General features: G+C 47.7%; 1 protein-coding gene across 1 annotated transcript in view; it reads left to right on the top strand.

Moving 5' to 3' along the window:
* The window catches only part of TMPRSS12 (transmembrane (C-terminal) protease, serine 12), a 39,636-nt gene that overhangs the window by 8,504 nt on the left and 23,399 nt on the right, over positions 1 to 7,733 (top strand). The gene's annotated exons all lie outside the window — the stretch shown is intronic.

The raw sequence follows: 7,733 nt of genomic DNA, 5'->3' as shown, positions 1-7,733 counted from the left end.
GAGGGCTGCCGGGCTGCCAGAGGGATGTCTGATTGCCATCTTAGGCCCAATCCCTCGGAGAGCGGGCCTAAGCCAGCAGGTGGTCATCCCCTGAGGGGTCCCAGACTGCGAGAGGGCACAGGTCGGGCTGAGGGACCCCCCCTCCCCCCCAAGTGCACAAATTTTTGTGCACCAGGCCTCTAGTATATATAAAAGCCTATATATAGGCAGTCGCTATGACATGCACTGACCACCTCGGGCAGATGCTCAATGCAGGAGCTGCCCCCTGGTGGTCAGTGCACTCCCACAGCCAACCTCCCATGGTCCCTCCCCCACTTCCACCCCCTGCCGGCAGGCTCTAATCACCCAATTGGGGCCAGGCCCCGGGCTGGGATGGGGAACCGGGGATGAGTAGCAGCGGACGTGGCCCCTTTCAGAGGGGCCAAGGGCCGACTCTGTCCTCAGGTCTGGCGGCCAACCTCCTGTGCCCTATCCCTCCCCCTGGCCAACAGGTCCTGATCAGCCCGCCACTTGCCCATCATGGTAGTGGCACTGCGGCAAGGGAAGGAGGAGGGGGGGGAGGCAGGGAACTGTGCAGTGGCGGAGTGCCAATGATGGTGGTGTCCAATGTCTGTTCCTTCCACGCCTGGCCCAGCAACCGTCGCCTCTTCTCCGGCCTGACACTGATCAGCCTGGCCCTGATCGGCCCTGATTGCTGGCCAGGCCTAGGGATCCCACCCATGCACGATTTTCATGCACCGGGCCTCTAGTCCTATATAATAAAAGCCTAATATGCAAATTGTTTGGCCAGGAGTTTGACTGCTTGCTATGATGTGCGCTGACCACAAGGGGGTGGCATTGAAGGCGCTGCTGGCCCTGCTGGGCCCCAACAAGAGTGAGACCATGGTGGGATGGTGGAGTAGGTGAGTGGGCAGTGCCAGGCCAACACAGGTGCGAGTGAGCGGGGGCCTGATCGCCCCACTGATTGCCCTGCAAATGGTGACCAGCAGTCAGCAGCCCCTGATGTCCTGATCAGGGCCAGGCCCTGGGCTGGGATGGGGAACTGGGGGTGGGTGGCAGCGACCAACCACCCGTGGTGCCCAGGCCAGGGGCTGCGACCTCTTGCCGGCTACCTGGGGGGTGGGGGTGACGAGGACAGAAGTGCGGTGAGAATGCTGGGTGTCCGCCGAGCTCACTCTCACTCCCCCTGCTACCCTCCCCCCGGGACGCCAGGGCACGCGCCAGGGAATCCCCCACGCTCAGGTGCCAGGTGCCCACAAGGAGCCCGCCCTGCACCCTCACGGCCTCTTCTGGCTGAGCCAGGCCGCAGCTGCCGGGACCAAAGGGGCCGGTCGGGCTCCCCGTGGGTTCATGCAGGAGCCAGTCTGTGAGGCCAGCTGGGAGAGAGTGCACTGCCCACCCGGTTTCCATGCAGTGCCACTGGGTGGCCCAGAGGCCCACACTGCGCCCCGGCCCGCAGTGTCCAGCTGTGCTCACCGCATCTCCGCATGGGGACTCAGGCACCGTGACTCAGGCGGAGGGAGGGTGCAAGGGTCTGGGGGCCCAGGTGCTGCCCAGGGCCCAGAGTTCAGCTGGGACCTGCCCATCCACGCCAGACACTTGTGCTTCAATCGCCAGCCAGGCCTTTGGACTGCACCCATGCACGGATTTCATGCACCGGGCCTCTAGTTTAATATGAAGCTTTAGCTCTGGTCAGGTGGCTCAGTTGGTTGGAGCATCATCCTACAGCAGTGGTAGGCAAACCGCGGCTCGCCAGCCACATGTGGCTCTTTGGCCCCATGGCATGGGCCATGAAGTTTCAATCGCACTGTGCGTGCGCACCCGCATGTTGTATTTTGTGGAAGAGCCACACTAAAGGGCCAGTTTGCCGACCACTGTCCTACACCAAAAGCTTTTGGGTTCCATTCCTGATCTGGGCACGTACCTAGGTTTTGGGTTCGATCCCCAGTCAGGGCACATACAGGAGGCACCCAATTGATGGTTCTCTCACACACTGATGTTTCTTTCTCTCTCTCTCTCTTTCCCCCTTCCTCTCTCTAAAATCAATAAAAACATAGCCTTGGGTGAGGTTTAGAATATATATATAAAGCTCTAAGGTAAATCCTTTGGAAAACCATGGTACTTGTCTTACAGTCTCCCTTTAGTCTTTAATTTTTAAAAATGTTTTTTAAAATGTGGGTTTTTAAAAATTGATTTTAGTGAGAGAAAAAGGGAGAGGGAGAGAGAAAAAGAGATAGAAACATTGAATTGAGAGAAACATCAATCAGCTGCCTCCTGCATTCCCCCTACTGGGGGTTGAGCCTGCAATCCAGGCATGTGCCCTAACTGGGATTGAACCAGGGACCTCTTGGTGCATGGGACAACGCTCAACCAACTGAGCCACACCAGCCAGGCTAGTCTTTAATTAAAAAAATTTTTTTTTATTGATTTCAGAGAGGAAGGGAGAGGGAGAGAGAGAGAGAAACATCAATAATGAGAGAGAATCATTGGTTGGCTGCCTCCTGCATGCCTCCTACTGGGGGTCGAGCCCGCAACCCGGGCATGTGCCATTGATTGGAATCGAACCCGGGACCTTTCAGTCCACAGGCAGAGGCTCCATTCACTGAGCCAAACCAGCCAGGCTAGTCTTTAATTTTTAACAGAATCTTAGAGAAGAATGAAAAGTCTTTTTTGTTTGTTTGTTAATCCTCACCCGAGGATATTTTTCCATTGACTTTTAGGGAGAGTGGAAGAGAGATAAAGACGGAGAGAAATATCAATGTGAGAGAAACACATTGATTGGTTGCCTCCTGCATGAGCCTTGACCAGGGCCCAGACCAGGGAGAAGTCTGCAACCAAGGTATGGGCCCTTGACCAGAATCGAACCCGGGACCCTCTAGCCACTGAACCAAACTAGCTAGGACATGAAAAGTCTTTAAAAGGAACTAATAACTTCAAAATTCAATTGAGGGAACTGGCCCGATTGGATAGGTTTTAATGTGTACACTATATTTTTAAAACATGTATTTTAGTTCTATCAATTGGCCTTTGAGTAATAGAGATTATAAACATGGAAAGATACAACAGTGTAACCAATTGTACAGAAAGAGATGGAGAAAAAGTTTTAGAGTTAGAAGTCAATTCTGCTCTTTCAGGTGTAGGTGTTTTAACACCTGTTTTCTAACATGCTATCTCGAAAAACTGCTTTTCTGCAGCTTTCAAACCTTAAGCCAGTGGCTCTCAACCTTGGCTGCACATTAGAATCACCTGGGAATCTTTTTAAAATCCTGATTTCTGGGCCTCATCCTCCGGAAATTCTGTTTCTTTGTTACTAATGTTGTGACTCCACCCCATAACAAAGAATCAGAATTTCCGGAGGTTGAGGCCCAGAAGTCAGGATTTTTAAAAGATTCCCAGGTGATTCTAATGTGCAGCCAAGGTTGAGGACCACTGCTTTAATGCAAAGGGAGGAAAGGCCTGCTTGTATGGTTTGAAAATTCTTGGAAAAGCTCTTAACGCCTACTGAGTTCTACAATGTGCCTTTACTGATCTGTTCCTCTGACATGGTGGGGCGCACAATGAGTTTGGAGTGGGGATACCTGTATCTTAGTCTTCCCCTGGCACAGTGGTGCAGTGGCTTTAAGGTTCCAAAACCTACTAGATGTGTGACCTTGGTCAAACGATACAGTTTTGTTATATTGTCAGAGAACCTTAGAGTTCAAATAGCCGTTTTGAATGTCTAGTTCAGTCCTCTGTCCTGTATTATGAATCCTTCTTACACTAAGGGTTCTCTAGTCTGAAATAATTATCGCTTCAATGTACTGAGCCAGGCATTCTTTCATACGTAATGGCCACTAATCTTTGCAACCACTCTTTGCTGTAGGGAGACCCTGAGACCTGGGCATTCATAAGTACCTTGCTCGTGGTTCCACAGCTGGGAAGCAACAAAATCAGGAATCAAATCCAGGTTTGTCAGAAGGAAAACCTGCACACATGACCATAATTACGTCATGTGGATCTCTGCCTGAACCAGTCTCTGTGATGATGAACTGCTCCTGTGCGAGACTCATTTCAATTTTCTACAGCTTTCATTCTTAGAAAGCTTTTCCTTATGTTGAACTAAGTGTCTTGGTTTTCATTCTGTCTTCTGAAGCCATATATTAGTATATCAAACCTAATTCCTCTTCCAAGCATCTGCAGATAATGTTCATATTCCACTTAACAGTTCCAAAGACTCAATCTTATTGATGTTTTTACTGAATATATGTTATATACGAGAGACTGGGCTAGGTTCTAAGAAAGTAGTCATTACGAAGGCATCATCTACTTTCCAGGAGTTTCCTCCTGTCTGAGAGGACTAACTCTGCCACCTTCTATTCCTGTTCCCCCTCACTTCCTAAAGCCTGCATCATCAATTATTCCTTGTTCCTTCTTATAACCACCACTTACCAAAGACCAGCTTTGAGATTAGGTACTGTCTAAGGATGTTACATATAATTATGTATTTATTTATTTTTAAAAAAAATTTTTTTTATTAAATCTTTATTGTTCAGATTACATTTGTTCCTCTTTTTTTCCCCCCATAACTCCCCTCCTCCCAGTTCCCGCCCCACCCTCCGCCCTCACTCCCCACCCACTGTCCTCATCCATAGGTGCACGATTTTTGTCCAGTTTCTTCCCGCATCTCCCATTCCCCTTTCCCCCCCAAGAATAGTCAGTCCATTCCCTTTCTATGTCCCTGATTCATTATAATCACCAGTTCATTCTGTACATCAGATTATTTATTCACTTGGTTCTTAGATTCACTTGTTGATAGATGCATGTTTGTTGTTCACAATTTGTATCTTTACCTTTTTCTTCTTCCTCTTCTTAAAGGATACCTTTCAGCATTTCGTATAATACTGGTTTAGTGGTGATGAACTCCTTTAGCTTTTCCTTATCTGTGAAGCTCTTTATCTGACCTTCAATTCTGAATGATAGCTTTGCTGGATAAAGTAATCTTGGTTGTAGGTTCTTGGTATTCATCACTTTGAATATTTCTTGCCATTCCCTTCTGGCCTGCAAAGTTTCTGTTGAGAAATCAGCTGACAGTCGTATGGGTATTCCCTTGTAGGTAATTGAGTCTCTTTCTCTTGCTGCTTTTAAGATTCTCTCTTTGTCTTTTGCTCTTGGCATTTTAATTATGATGTGTCTTGGTGTGGTCCTCTTTGGATTCCTTTTGTTTGGGGTTCTCTGCGCTTCTTGGACCTGTAAGTCCATTTCTTTCACCAGGTGGGGGAAGTTTTCTGCCATTATTTCTTCAAATAGGTTTTCAATATCTTGCTGTCTCTCATCTTCTGGCACCCCAATTATTCTGATGTTTGTACGCTTGAAGCTGTCCCAGAGGCTCCTTACACTATCTTCGTATTTTCGGATTCTTTTTTCATTTTGCTTTTCCGGTTGGGTGTTTTTTGCTTCTTCGCATTTCAAATCTTTGGCTTGATTCTTGCGCTCCTCTGGTCTGCTATTGGGTGTCTGTATAATATTCTTTATTTCAGTCCGTGTATGCTTAATTTCTAGTTGGTTCTTTATCATAGCATCGAGGGTCTCATTAGTTTTCGTGACTCTCTCCTCAAGTTTATTGACAGCTTCTAGCACATTTTTGCAAGCCCTCAAAATTGCGATTTTTAGCTCTATATCCTCCATTTCTGTCATGTTTTTTTGTCTCCGCATTTTTTATGCTTTCTTGGTGCACCCCCTAGTGGTCTTTGTGCGCAGTCTTGTTCTAGTTGAGCCTTGATTGTTGTAGTTAATACTAGAGGGATTTGACCACCAGGCCGACTGGCTGTGTGAATCAGCTGTGTCTGCCGCGGAAAACTTCTGTCCTCTGGGGAGGTGCTAATCTAGCCTTTGCCTGAGGCGATCCGGCAAATGGCTCTGCGCAGGGCTTGGGCGGGGCGGGCTCAACAGGGCGGGCGGAGGGAGCCGTTATGGTGCCCTCAGTCCTGTTCCCAGAGGCTCTGCTTCTCAGAACCCCCGGAACCGCTGCAAACCTCGGAGGGAAAGCTGCCTTCCAACTGATGCCAGACACTCCCGCTTCTCCCGTTTGGGTCCGAGTCCCCAGCGATTCGCCCGTATCTGGAGCTCAGAGTCTGAGACTCCCCCCTGACCGAAAACGACAACCGCGCTCTCAGCCACCAGCCCGCTTTGCGCGCGCACCTCCGCACCTGAGTATTTTCCACACTGCGCCTCCTCTGAGCCTCGGTGTGCTGTTATTTTTCCTTCTAGTTGAAGAGTCTCTCCTCAGCCAGCCTTCCTGTGGTTCTGGGTGATGTCCGTTCCGTCTTTTAGTTGTATTTTTGAAGTGGTTGTTTGTGGCAGCAGTCTCCGGTGTTTACCTATGCCGCCATCTTGCTCGGAATCCTATAATTATGTATTTAAAAAGCCCTCCCACTAACCTTCTCAGATAGTTATTATTATCTCCACTTTACAATTGAGGAATCCAGAGATCAGAGAGATTTGGTTACTTGCCCAAGATCACATAGCTATTAAGTGGCAGACCACTCATTTAAACCCAGGTCTCAAAAACTATAGTTTCATTATATCTCATTGTCTGTTTAGTATTTTTCAACCTCTTCCTCTTGTTTCTTCCCTACAGCTTTCAAACACTTCATTATCCTATATAATAAAAGGGTAATATGCAAATCAACTGAATGGTGGAATGTCTGGTCGCTATGACACATACTGACCACCAGGGGGCAGATGCTCAACGCAGGAGCTGCTCCCTGGTGGTCTGTGTGCTCCCCTGGGGGGAGCGCTGCTCAGCCAGAGCACTTAGCCGCTGGAGTGCTAAGGATGTCCGACTGATAGCTTAGGCCCACTCCCCATCAGTTGGACATCCCCTGAGGGCTTCTGGACTGTGAGAGGGTGCAGGCCAGGCTGAGGGACCTGCCCCCCGCCCAGTGCACGAATTTCATGCACCAGGCCTCTAGTTACTCGTAAATAAACAAACACCCTACCAGTTTCTGTTTTTCCCTTCATCGTTAGACTTCTTGAAAGAGAGATTCCCTTTTGCTTCGTCTGCATTGACTCATAAAATCCCAAATGCAATATGATTTCTGTGGTCAAAAAACAGCATTAAAAAATCCACCTCCATGTCAAATCTAATGACCTCAGTCCCTATCCTTTTTGATCTCTATAAAATCTGACAAAGTTGACTGCTGCGCTTATAACTATCTTTTTTTCTCAATTTCTACTCAACCGTTTTTCCTTTTCTCTGCTTCCTTGATGGAGTCTGTCGTCTTTTAAATGGCAGTATTTTCTATCCTCTGACCTTATCATCTGTACTCTTTCCCAGAGATGTCTCAATCTACTCCTGTTTCTGGCATCACCATGTACTGGTAACTCCTAAGTCTCTCCAGCTGAAGTCATATTTCCAGCTGCCCACTACACATATATATTGGAGTTGCATTCTCAATAAGTCTAAAAATGAAAAATTTTTTAAGTTTTAATTAAAATTTTTGTTAATTAAATTTGTCAGGGTGATATTGGCTAATAAAAGTATATAAGTTTCAAGTGTACAATTCTATGACACATCATCTATATGTTGCATTTTGTGCCCACCACTCAAAGTCAAATATTCTTTTTTTTGTATTTTTAATAATTTTTATTTCTTAAAGTATTAAAAAGAGTATTACATATATCTCCTTTTTTTCCCCCCCTTGACATTCCCCTGGCTCCTACCCCCCACCCCCCCCCCGGGTGTCCTGTGTCCA

This window comes from Myotis brandtii, unplaced genomic scaffold, assembly GCF_000412655.1.
Source record: "Myotis brandtii unplaced genomic scaffold, ASM41265v1 scaffold29, whole genome shotgun sequence".
NCBI lineage: Eukaryota > Metazoa > Chordata > Mammalia > Chiroptera > Vespertilionidae > Myotis > Myotis brandtii.
This window is presented reverse-complemented; position numbering and strand designations above follow the sequence as displayed.